The sequence below is a fragment of the Falco punctatus genome (genome assembly GCF_963210335.1).
Source record: "Falco punctatus genome assembly, chromosome: Z".
Classification (NCBI taxonomy): domain Eukaryota; kingdom Metazoa; phylum Chordata; class Aves; order Falconiformes; family Falconidae; genus Falco; species Falco punctatus.
In genome coordinates, this window is record NC_137586.1 from 63,295,960 (window position 1) to 63,308,251 (window position 12,292).

A 12,292-nucleotide genomic window follows, 5' to 3' on the forward strand; every position below is an offset into this window, starting at 1 on the left:
TTTCTTCTTTAACTGCTAACTCTTGCTTGTATTGTCCTGTCACCAAAACTCTGGGAGCTGAATTCATTAGTTTTGCAAACGAATGAACTTAGTGCAAATTGGTGTTAAAACTGTGAGAGGTTATGAGCTGGCTGGGGATGTGAGTCTGCAGGAACTGAGAAGTTTTGGCAGGGTTGTTAAACGCCTGCAACCTGTGAGCTTTCCTTGTCCTTCAGCACTTAACTCACAGCAACAGCTGAAACTGTCTGCAGCCCACGTGTGGACACAGATCAAGAAAGAGAAGTCTGGTCCTGGGAAGTACCTCATTTCTCAAGAGGAAGTAAGCATGTCTGCCTATTCACCCTGGAGTGTAAGGATGACATTTTTTTTCCAGCAAAGTCAGTAAAAGTCAGTAAAAGACCTGCACATCTGAATTCACACATCCAAAGACATTCCCGTTAGCCAGTGCACAATCGTACATTGCCTCTTCAGTAACAATAGCCTGGCATTTTGGGAGAGGCTGCCCTAGGCTGCATAACAGATCTTGAGCAGTAAATCTTGTCGATTTAACATCGTAGAAATTAAACGTAACAAAAGCAGCTACCAGAGTAAAATTCTTTGCCAAAACAACATTTGCAAAATAATCTGATTCATCAGTACAGTCAACAATCAGCTAAGCTGTAGATAAAAAATGCGTCAAAAATGAGCTTACTTTTTAAAAGTGGCTCATTATACTTGACCTGTGCTGTTATTAGGTAGAGCCAGTCATGTTCATGTTGCTAGTCATGCTGGGGTTAAACTGTGCTCTGCCATGGTGTGATCCTCTACCACAGATACGTTGGGCCTACACTGTGACTTTGCTTTCAAGCCATTAGTTTGACTAATCCTTTGCTCTGGTAAACTTTAGGTTGCACCCTTGTGACACCAGAATCCTCTCCTGTCCTGCAGACTATACCCATTCTGGTGTATTATAGACATAAAACTTCCAGAATAAGCTGCTCACAGTCTCTTTGCTGCCTTTTTTTTTACCCCATACGTATTATCTCCCTGATAATTTCCTTTCTTTGCTCCTAGGCCAGGGAAAAGATGGGCCCAACAGTGTTGATAAAGATACACAGACTTTTAAATATTGAATTCACAAATTTCCACAGTGGGTGGAATAAAAAATACATAACATCCTCTGCTTTCCAAGTATGGAACAGATGTTTCACCTACTATGAAACCTACTAGGCTAGTCATGATACTTGGGAATATTGCATGTCCAACTCCCAGGCGTTTGTACAGATCCCTCCGTTAATTCACTGCAGAGAAAAATTACAGAGCTGATTGGCCAGGGAGCACTCTGGGCTGATGGAAAGCTCAAAAGACTCCAGGGGGTCCAAAATGGTTGGAAGCAAACATCTATATGGTAAAGCTACTTTTCCTCAAATAGATGGCAGTAGAAGCTAGAGCGGGGAGGTGGCCCAGAGGTAATCAGAGAAATACTCCTTTTACTGTAAGCGCCAGCCAGCACAAGCACAGAGAGCAAACAAAACAGAGTACAAGTGCTAGGCAACAGCCCGGATTGAAACATGCCACGCACTGCAGCCCCTGCAGAAGCTGCTGAGCGTCAGGGAGCATGCTGGTAGTATTTCAGTCCTTGGCTTCCGATGCAAGTGCCATAAGCGTCCCTACATCTTAGTCATCTGCAGCTGTAACTGTCACTGGAAGTCTGCAGAGGCACCGAGCAGTTCAGACTAGCCATGACCTTTTACATTGCCATATATATCCAGAAACCATTCTGCCTGTTGCAAAGAATTCCATTTGTCAAAGGTTTTTGGCCACGTGGGTGGGTGTGCACGTATGCATGCAGGCAGTCACACACATGCGTGCTTTGGAGAGTTCTGCTCTCATTTTCTGCCTTATAACCATTTCCATAAGCAGCTGGTTGGAGGCAAGCACGTGGCCTTAGCAAAAAGATCTCTGGGATTAGCTTCCTATTAAATTGTGTCTCGGGACTCTTCCGTTAATCCGCCTCTGCTGACTCTAGCTTGGCTCTGAAGAAGCAGAGGGCACGGACTAATAGGAAAACTATTTCCAAGCCTGGCTTAGTTCTGTGTTAGGAGGCAGAGGTTTGGGTTTTTCTTTTAAATGACATAAGGCTCAGCTACTTGGTTTCTCAGTTCCCTTATGCAGGGATGTCTCTGCCTGTCTGTTTGGTGGCTTTCTGCTAAGAAAGACTGGTGTCATTTTGGTACAGGCTTTCCTCCTTGCGGAGCTGTGTTGGCCGCAGCCATCCACCGATCATTGCCCTGCATCCTCCCCTCCAGGCACCAAACTCCACAAGCTCTTCAGCATTTGCCTTTAACAGCCAAGTTTCACATTTCTGAGTAAGTCTGCAACAGACACCCATGTAACCAATTCCCTCCTTATGTAGGCTGTCTGTTCCGCTGATGCAACCTATGAACATCTACTCCATTTTCTTCTGCAAGCTGGATTACTAAAATATGTTTTATTGGGGCTTCTCGAAAGCATGCCTCAGAAGATTCAGTCAGAGCAGATTGGAGCTGTTTGCTTGGCTTTTAATGCTAACTGCACTGAGCTTATTAAAACCGTTCTCCACAGATTGTCTTATCTTATTTAAGATTTATAAACCTCTTGGATTTATGCCACTAGTACCTCGCTAGTACCGCTGGTACACAGGCACTGTCCTTTCCTTGGGTATCCCCCAACTCTGCTGCCAGCCAGGGGGTGCAGGTGAACCATCCCCAGCACTGAAATCTGAGGAGAAGCTGCCTTATCTCAGTTTTGAGTTGAGTTTTTTTTGCTTTTTTTCTCCCTTTTAGTGGTTAGGCCAAATGAGATTGATGATTTTCTGCGAAGGAAGAGCTGCTGCTTTTACCCTGCCTTTTCATCGTGCTGGGTGAGATGGGAGCTGCAAGACTTCACATTTTCCATAGGCCAAGTTGGTTGGGAAACGTCTGAGACAAGTGCCAGAAATTTTGCAATAGGATTGTACTTTTAAGAGAAAAAAACCCAGAAAATGGCTTATTCCAGTTACTATGTTTTGGCATTTTTTTTGCAGAAGTCTTTATAGGCCTTTAGGCAGAGCAAAGGAAAACTTAAAATCACAATTAAGCTAGAGCAGAGAAAGCCAAATACTCCATTAGGCATATGTAGTGCGCCAGCTCTGCTTCCCATTATGCAATGCCTTCTTTCACAAGACTTTGTAAATAAACCACGTGTAGCCTCTGGGTCACTGACCTTGTTTAACAGCTGAACACAGCAAAGCACAGAGACCTCTTCGAGCACCTAAACTGCTGTGGGGAGAGGGGGCTGAGGCTGATGCCATGGAGTGTTTTTCTGGTGTGCTGCCTTGCTGTCCCAGCCCTCAGCCTCACCACTCCCCTCCCCCATCTGTTTGAGCACATCTGATTTTCAACCATTAATTAGGCACATGCTTCCAATACTGTTATTGAACCAGGGGACCACTGCAGCTGGCCCCCTGGGCCAGGAGCCTTTCACCTAAGTCCAGTGCGATGCTCAGCATCGATGAGATCTCTCCCTGCCTCTGACCCTTTGCTCACTTCTGCCAGGAGGGGACAGGTGGTGTCAAGGTGCCATCTGGGACCTCCAGAGAGAGGACACAGCACAGAGGCTTCTGGCTGCAGAGTGCTCTGGGATGCAGGCAAGAGCCTCCCTTGCAAGAACAATAGTCATGGCAACAGTGCTTCAGCTTCTCCCAAGGAGCAGTAATTCAGCTTCAGATGTAATTCCATATATTTGATTTGTGTTGCCATATAGCTCACCCAGCAGTATGCTCAAAACTCCTGAACTGTTTTTCTCTTACCGTACCAAAGACAGCGGTGGTCACCCAGCTTGCTGTTCCAGCACTCACATGCACAAGTGTGAGAGCAGGGGCAGGTCACAGCTGGATCACACATGCATTTCTTCAGCTTTTTTTATCGCAGGATACAAATTTCCTCCCTTTGCCTGAGTATCCCCACATATCCTTTTAAGTACTGCATTCTGCTGCAGTGCTTGGGGAACTCCTCATGTAGTGTGGAGGCAGCTGCCCGGGAGAGGTACAGCAGAGCTGCGGCAGGCAGCAAACGCAGTCTAAGACAAGTAACAGGAGTCTCATTTGGCTGGAGTCTGCAACTTCCAGGCAGACCTCAGCTTACCAGCTGTCAGCCGGCAGGGCAGCACACTAAGCATCCCAGTGATACCAGCAGGAGGATGGGTGGTGGTCATTAGTGACAAGGCACACATTTCTGCATGAAAATGAGACAGCAATTTTTATGTGCATGCAAGATGGCTGGCTGTGTGGTTCTTGCAGGCAGTATGAAGCAGTATGAGCAGACAGTAAGACTAGTGGGAACACCTATTTTCTGAACTAACTGAAAGAGAACAACATTAAAACATAAATGACCTGAGGAATTCAACCCTCAAACATTGCTGAGAGCTGCACAGTAGGATATTACCTGCAAGTATGAGCTTCTCACCAGCAAAACAGCTGGTATCTCCTGGGACCAGCCAGAAGGAACAGTTTTATAGAGGTGGAAGCAATAACTAGCAACAACAATGCAGCAGGTCGGTAGCTCAAGAACAGGAGTCTCTGTGCTGCTGAGGTTTGGGCCAAGCCTGAAAACTGGTTTCCCCTTTTAGAAACATTTAGCTGCATAACAGCCCAGGACAGACCACATTACCTCCTGTTTCTCTTGGGCTTTTTTCCATTCTCTTTTCCTTCTGCCTTCTTTGCATAACTCTCCCATTGGAATGGTTTGTAGACTGTATGCTATAGACAGGTTGTCTTATGTTTACCCTTTTAAACATCACAGGGAAAAGTACATTTACACTGAGGGGAAAATAAAAAAGGTAACAAATACCGTAGACAGCACTTCAATCAACTGGCACTGGCAGAGGAACTCTTGAAAGCCTCCCACAGCTGAGGGAGCATGCTCACTGTGTTTGTGGCTCTCCTTGAGGAGCTTGGGTGGCTCCAGCCACCCCACCATGGCAAGGGGGCAGAAGGGAACAGAAGGCTCCCCCGCCCTGTTTATGGTCACCTGGCCCCCAGCACTAGGGTCAGAAGAGGCCCTCTGCCTGCACACAGCTGCCTGTTTGTTGATAGGCATTGGGGACACCTGAGGAGATTAACTGAGAAACCCCCTACCCTGCTCAGGACTATTCTACCACCCAAGGAACCATGACCGGCTGCATGGAGGGTGCTTTGCAGGGGCTGCTCCACAAATTTGCTCTCCTGCAGCACAAGGATACAGCCTACACATGGATGATGCACAAGGTGTTCCATAACTGACTCTCACCCTAGATTTTTGAGACAAAGCTACATAGCTGCTATACTCTCTCACAAAAGAGGGAACAGAAGCAGAACACAAAACATTGTGTCCAAAACCATGCCGCATGCAAGCAATAGCACAGTTATGATCTCAGCTACTCCCGCAGGCATGGTATCAATGCTAATCCAGACACCAAGGCAACCCTCACTACCTCTTATTTTCAGCAAGGAGCAAACTGTTTTGCTTAGAGCTGACTGTCCTTACATTTGGAACAGCCAGATTTCAGTCATTCACAAAATAATAAATTATCTTGGTTTAATTTAATTTCTACCAGAAAAAGCAAAGATTTCCAATGCTATTTTAGTAATTACATTCCACATCAATACAAAACTATAGTGAAACCTAATGCAAGCTGGCTTACAGAATCACAACTAACAGTCCTATCAAGAACAGGAGGAAAAAAGAACACTGAAGAACCATCTTAAATCTGTTCAGATATGCTTAAGAACTGGGATATGTGAAATGTACAAAATACAAGTAATTCAAACCAATGTAATTTCTGTGGCTCTCCTTTTCCAGCCTCAGCTCAGAACACTTGCTTTGAAGACACCCCCACACTATTCCCTCCAATGTAATCGTCTAATGTTTTCCCTTAAAGAATGGGCCAAACTAAATTTAGTCAGAATAACCCAAGAAAATATTTCTTGAAATAACAAAACATATCAGCATGTGTTTTCTTTATAGAAAAAAATCCCAAATGTAACAAACATAAAATGTCTTTGAAATGGCCATTTCTCAAAATGGTAGCGTATTTCAGAGTGCCTTTCACAATGTATTGATTTAATTGTGATGTCAAGTATTCCTCTTCTGTTAATATTTTTCAGTATCAGCTACAAGGTACGAAAAGCTGTACATTGTTAATAGAAAACAATACATGTCTGGCAGAGCTCACAATATAAAGCTGAACATAACTAGGGTTTTGGGTTGGCAGCATCTTGTACCTCTAAGTAGACACAGTGATAGGCATGCCTTCCTATATGGCATGCATTCAGCAGTACTTAATTAACATGCCTTGGCAGAGAACTTTACCCTTAGTTTTGTCAAAAGAAGAGTTTCCCTTCCTTTATAAAACAAAAGCAAGGAATATAACTTCTGCTTTATTCTAAATATGGTCTGCCTTCATAGTTTTTCACCATGACAAGTGCTCTAGCTTCTGTTTCATCCTTTCCTCCCTCCATATCTCTCACTGTTGCCTGTATGTAGACTGGTGGAAAATTTCCACCACTTGTTTTTCCAAGCCAGGACTATCTCCTTACAGGGCATTAGCAGCCTTCAAAACAAAACCAAAAAGTTTTATCCTGGGAAAGTGGGTTATTCAGTGTGCCCTCACAGGTAACACAGAGTTGTAATTTGTGTTGTTAAGAGCACTGACAAGGGAGGTGAAAGACTGAAACGCATACCAAGATACATTCCAAAAATTCTGTCAACAGCATTATAGTCTATGCTGAACCATTCACAGCGTCACTTAAGTTTTCCAATACATGTTCAGTTCAAGGCATTGCTGTAAAGATTATTCCAGATTTAAGATAAAATCTATTCTGCAGCAGGTTCTGGATCTGGATGGCTTCATCTGCATCATTGTAAGCACGCAGAACCACAGACCTATAGAACAGTGCAGAAATCTCATTAGTGCTGCAAACTCCTGAAGCCCTGCTTGTGGGCGCTCTGACTTCAGCAGAAGCTGCACAGTTCATTAACTGGCTTGGAGTCTCCTAGACCTATACTTAAGCTGTTAGCCTTTTGCTGCTTTCTGCTAGATTGGTTTGTCTGGAGTTAGTCCTGCCCATTATGAAAAGCATACACATCCAAAAATTATTTGTTGGTGTGACTAATGTCTGATTTCTCCATTCTTATAAAAAAAAAAGTCAGAGAAAGAAAAAAGCAGAACTACTGAGTGTTAGAACAACACAGAAAATAATTCCTTGCCTTTACTAAACAACAAATTTATTTGACTAGAGGAAGCTATTACTCATGCTTTTGAAAGAAGGCAGAAATGCTGAGAGAAAAGCTGATACTCCAGTTCAATAGTTCCCAGACCTTTTTTCTGATGAACTCAATGCTGAGTACTCTCCAGACTGCAAGCAGGCCAGGCACTTCCCATGAAGACCTGCCAGCTGCCACCAGTAGGAAAGTCCACCCAGGGAGATCCTGCTCGAGTGGTTCCTATGCCACAAAGGGAGGTGCTCTGCAGAAAATGTTGGCATAAGGATGGCAGGGTGGGAGCTCATCCATCCCCTGTGTGATCTGTGCTCTCACCCCAGCCAAAATCAGCACCCGTCAGACACAGGGGCTGCCCAGCTGCCAGCAGCACTGCAAAGCCAATGTGTCTGCTCTGGGGAGGGGATACAAGGTCCAGCACCTGTAGAAAACAGAACAGCCAGCCTTTTGCTGTCTCATTCCTGTTTATTTCTTTAATTGTTATTTGCACAGCTTTAGCCGAACTTACAGGAGCATCCTTCCTTTATGCAAGGAAGTTGGAGGACCTGCTTTTTTTCATTCTGCTAATGCTGCAGCTTGCAGACCTGAGCAAACCCCCCAGGGGGGAGTGGGGCAGGAGCGATCCTGCCACTTTCTCTGCAATTGCCAAACCAATCTAGCTATAACAGGAAAAGTGCAGCCCAGGCTCACACCCTCCAGAGATTTTAGGCAGCTGAACTGGCCTTGAAGCCGATCTGGGCTCCAGTGCCCTCACCCAGGTTACAGAGGACCAGGGCAGAATCAGGCCCTGGGCAGTAAGGGCAGTGCTGCCTGCACAGGGAGCAGGGTCTGCCTGGCGTAACCCCTCCGGTCCTGCTGCCTGTGCCTCCCCTTCTCCCCATGGGTCTCCCTCCCCTGAAGTCCCGGCTGAGGAGGAACGGGCACGATCGCCAGCGGCACCCTCAGCCCACCAGAGCGCTGCCGAGCGAGGCAATCCGTGCCTGACACCGGCTGAACACCTTCCCCGCGGGCCTGGTGCTCTCTGAGCTCCTCCCGCCCTGAGAAGCCCACCAAGGCCTCCCACAACCAGGTCTTGGCCTGACGCACGGCCTTTCCCTCTTTTGTACACAAAGTTAAGCCAGCGTCAGCCCATTCCGGGCTCATATCGAACATGTGGCAGGAGTCTGCCACTGCTTCGTGCTTTCCCGTCATTGCGGCCCCTTCCAGCCTCGCACAGTGTGCTTCTGTCCTTAAATATTAGTTTCATTATAACAGTAGAGCTTCAGGTGTTTCCCAATGACTGGGCAAAGAGCCAGCACCCATGTTTGACATGGGAAGAGCAGAGCCCCAGAGAGCAACAGCACTTTTGTCCTGCAGTAACACAAAGTCCTCACTCTTTCTACCTTCATTTCCCATCAGGCCATGAAATTTTCCACATTAAGTGAAATTCCACTGTGGATGTTGTGTCTTAATGCTGTAATCTCAAAAATACAGGCAGGAAAACCAACTGCCTCCAGAGGCAGGGGCCAAAACACTGCAGATCCCTTTTGGGGTAAAAATAATTAACTGTATTAAAACCCGCAGATGGCAATTTTTTTTTTCTAAAACAGATTCAGCCTGGATCAAGTCAATAAATATTGGAATAAGCATGTCTTTAAAGATATGTAGTGATCTGATTATGCAGCCTCACACATGAAGGAGGTGGTTCTGGGTCTTAGGGGAATGGTGGACTTGAGAGAAAACGCTGCCCATTAGGGAACAGAGCAGTAATAACAACTTATTATTGGTAATGCAGCCTGCAGGAGGAAGCTGACAGCATGAACAATGAAAATGTCTAACACATGGAAATAAAGGTACAGTATAAGCTGTACACTGTGTTACATGCATTTAGTCCCCCCGTAAAGCTGCAGAAACACAGTTGTGGGATCTATGCCTTCTACACAGCACTCGCAGGGCAGTGCCTGGGGTTTGTTCATGCTCCCATGGTACAGCATTTCTTTTCAAATGGTTCAGCAGTAGTTTGGGCTTATTTTTTCTGTTTGAAAGAAAACACAAAGAAAAGAGAACAATTCAGAGGTTTGCTTTTTCCGTAAGAACAAATTGGCAGCAGGCTAAGCGCATTGAGCAGTAATTACAGTAAGACGCGGAGCTTCTGTGCTAATGATCCCTTAAATTAAATTCCCACGTGACCTAATGCAGGGCCAGGCATGCAGTTTTTCTGCTTGGTTGCTGCCCTCTTTTGGCAGCATCGCCAACCTCCAGGAGAGAAAACAAAACGAAAGCTTTCAAGAAAAACATCAAATCACACTCTGTGTGTGATGAGAAGATGGAAGAATCTTGCACCAAAGAAAATTGCAATATTTTGCATTCTTTTCCACATTGGAAAACTGATGAATTCCTCGTAAGAAGTTAGATCTCCTGTTTTCTTTAAGACAAGGTTCATTGACTAGGTGTGCATGTGAAAGGGAGAACTGATTTGGGTGATGAGACTGTCACAGACAACCATCATCTTTTCAATACATTATTTTACAACCTACCAACTACCATGCCCTTCCTGCCCCTCAAAAGCAATTTTCTAACATAGAGGGATTTTTGCTTTTCAGTTCATAGAAGAAAATTTGAGCAGACTTCCAAGGCATTGCTTCAATTGCCTTCTATAAAGATTTCCATCTGTAGTATACATGTATGTATCTTATATCAGTGTCAGAAAGGCTGAAAGAGAAGCAGATCCTGTGGATAATAATAATCCGTTGTGGCAAATATGAGCTCTGCTCTTCAGGACAAGTCTCCTTTCAGCTTTAACTCCAAGAAGGGGGGCCCTTGTCATTCTGGATACTGTTCGCAGATAAAGAAATGCATCCCACATAGCAGTTTAATATCGACTCTGTGTATGCTTGCATAGCTTGCTATCAGCCCGTGCATTCACAGGCTGTGCACACAAGGCATTCCTACTCCAGAATGCTGCAAACAAAGAGCCATCTGATTACTCAGAGGGGAATGCTTTTTCACATGCAGACCTTCAGTGTCTTGTTCAAGAACTCACCTATGCATAAGAACACACAAATTACATTTCAAGGTAATGGAGGAACCATTCCTCATCATCTTATTGGATAGCAGTTTTCAACCTTAAGAACCTCTTCCAAAAGTCCTACTACCTGTCTACACAAATATGTTGACACACTATCCTCAGCCAAGTAGCACAAGGAGCATCCTCCAGTCAGCTGCCTTCCCCCAGGACGTCCTGTCTAGAACATCCAAAGAGACCACCACTGACAATAACACTGCCAAAGAGCCTTGTCAACAGATCCTGTTGGTTTGATTTCCCAGGAAAAAAAAAAATGTAGTATGTTTTACACTGAACGCTTCTGAAAAGTGAAAAAGACAGAGTATTAATAGTGTATAACTTCTGAGGTTTCTCAAAAGAGTGGTTGAAAGCTGCAGTTATATCCACAATATATTGAAAAGTTCTGTTTAACATAGAAGTAAGAATAAAATCCAAGGAAATGTGTAATTTTCTGCCTTTAGAAGGTTTCTCTTCTTTCCCCTCCTTGTAATTGGGACAGCTTTGATCAGAGAATCAAAACTAATCCTTCTCCCTGGAAATATGTAGGAGGGTGTAGCACTGCCTTTTCTTGTGCCTGCTTTCAGCTGCACAGGTGTGACCCCTCACAGCACTTCCCTCTGCTTTACCTGTGGGTGGGTTTGCATGTTAATTTGCTGTCGGTTGTAATAGGGTGCTTACTAGTGCTTCACTGGTTTGGGGCTCATATCACTCATATTTGAGTTTTTTTGTGATTCAGGGGGACAGCACAGACACCCCAGCACCAGGAGGAGGCTCATACACTGCCAAGGTCTGCAGAGGAGGGAGGAGCAAACTGGCTGGCTCCCACCCAGGCCACCTTGAGCCTGATCCCCACAGTGTGCTTCACTGTGTCCCAGTGCTGGGATGCTGTGCAAAGAGCTCTTCCCATCCAGCTAATCATCTATGCATGTACTCTTACAAGTAGACATCAGTGCTGAAGAAAATCCTCAGTTTGCTGCAGTATTTTACTAGGCACATAAGTAAACCCTGAGGCAGGAGTCAGTCCTACAGGGCCAGCAGAATGGAGCCTGCTGTTTTCAGCAGCTTCTGCCAGTACAGACATGGATCTGTGATATCTTTTTGCTGATCCTACCCTGGGGGATAACTCATCCAATACAAATCACCTGAACTTGTGCCATGGTGAGCACTCACCAATGCTCATCAAGAGTGACCTGGGCCAGCAAGAAGACCCTACAAAGCTCCTCCACAGGGGGACTTCCATTTCTAAGCTGAAAAGAAGCAAGCCTGGAAGTTAAAGGGATCTTTCTGGGAGCTGCATTTCCACATCACTGGCAAGAGCGGAAGCCTTATGGCTCCTCTCACACAACCCGCACAGACATGCTCCACCTCATCCCACCCACAGACCTCTTAGAGCTGAGGAAAAGCCTTCCTCTGCAGAGGCTTGGCTCTTGGCTCCCCCTGAGCCATCACATCCTTTGGAATTTCTGAGTCAAAAGAACTTTTGTCCACCTATAGCTTTCTGCATGGATTGCACCATAAGGGCTTTGTTCTTGTGCCCTCCTGAGCAGCAGCCACAGCACTGCAGTGCCTGAGCTGCTGCCAGTGGGACCTGCAGTCCCTGTGGGGGGAACTGCCTCAGCCCTCTCCCAGGCTCACCCTGACACTGATACTAAAGACTTACACAATTTAGTTAGAAAGAACAAAGAACCAGCCCTGCGGCGAATGAAGAGACGGGACGCAGCTTGATGCAAGCAAATGTCGATTTATTGCATAGAAACACGGGTATATATTCTTTCAGAAATCGCGCGTTTTAAACAGATTGGTTCTTTTGAGCTAAGCATTGCATACTAGGCAATCCCCGATTGGTGGTTAACTACCATCAATCAACAGCAAGGTGTTATCTTTCCTTGGCGCCATCCGTCCCCCACGCTCTGTTAATTGCTGTCTAGACAAGCTCGAGCACATTCCCCCCAGCTGATTGCCATGCATGGTCCTAGTTTCCAGCCCGCTCCTG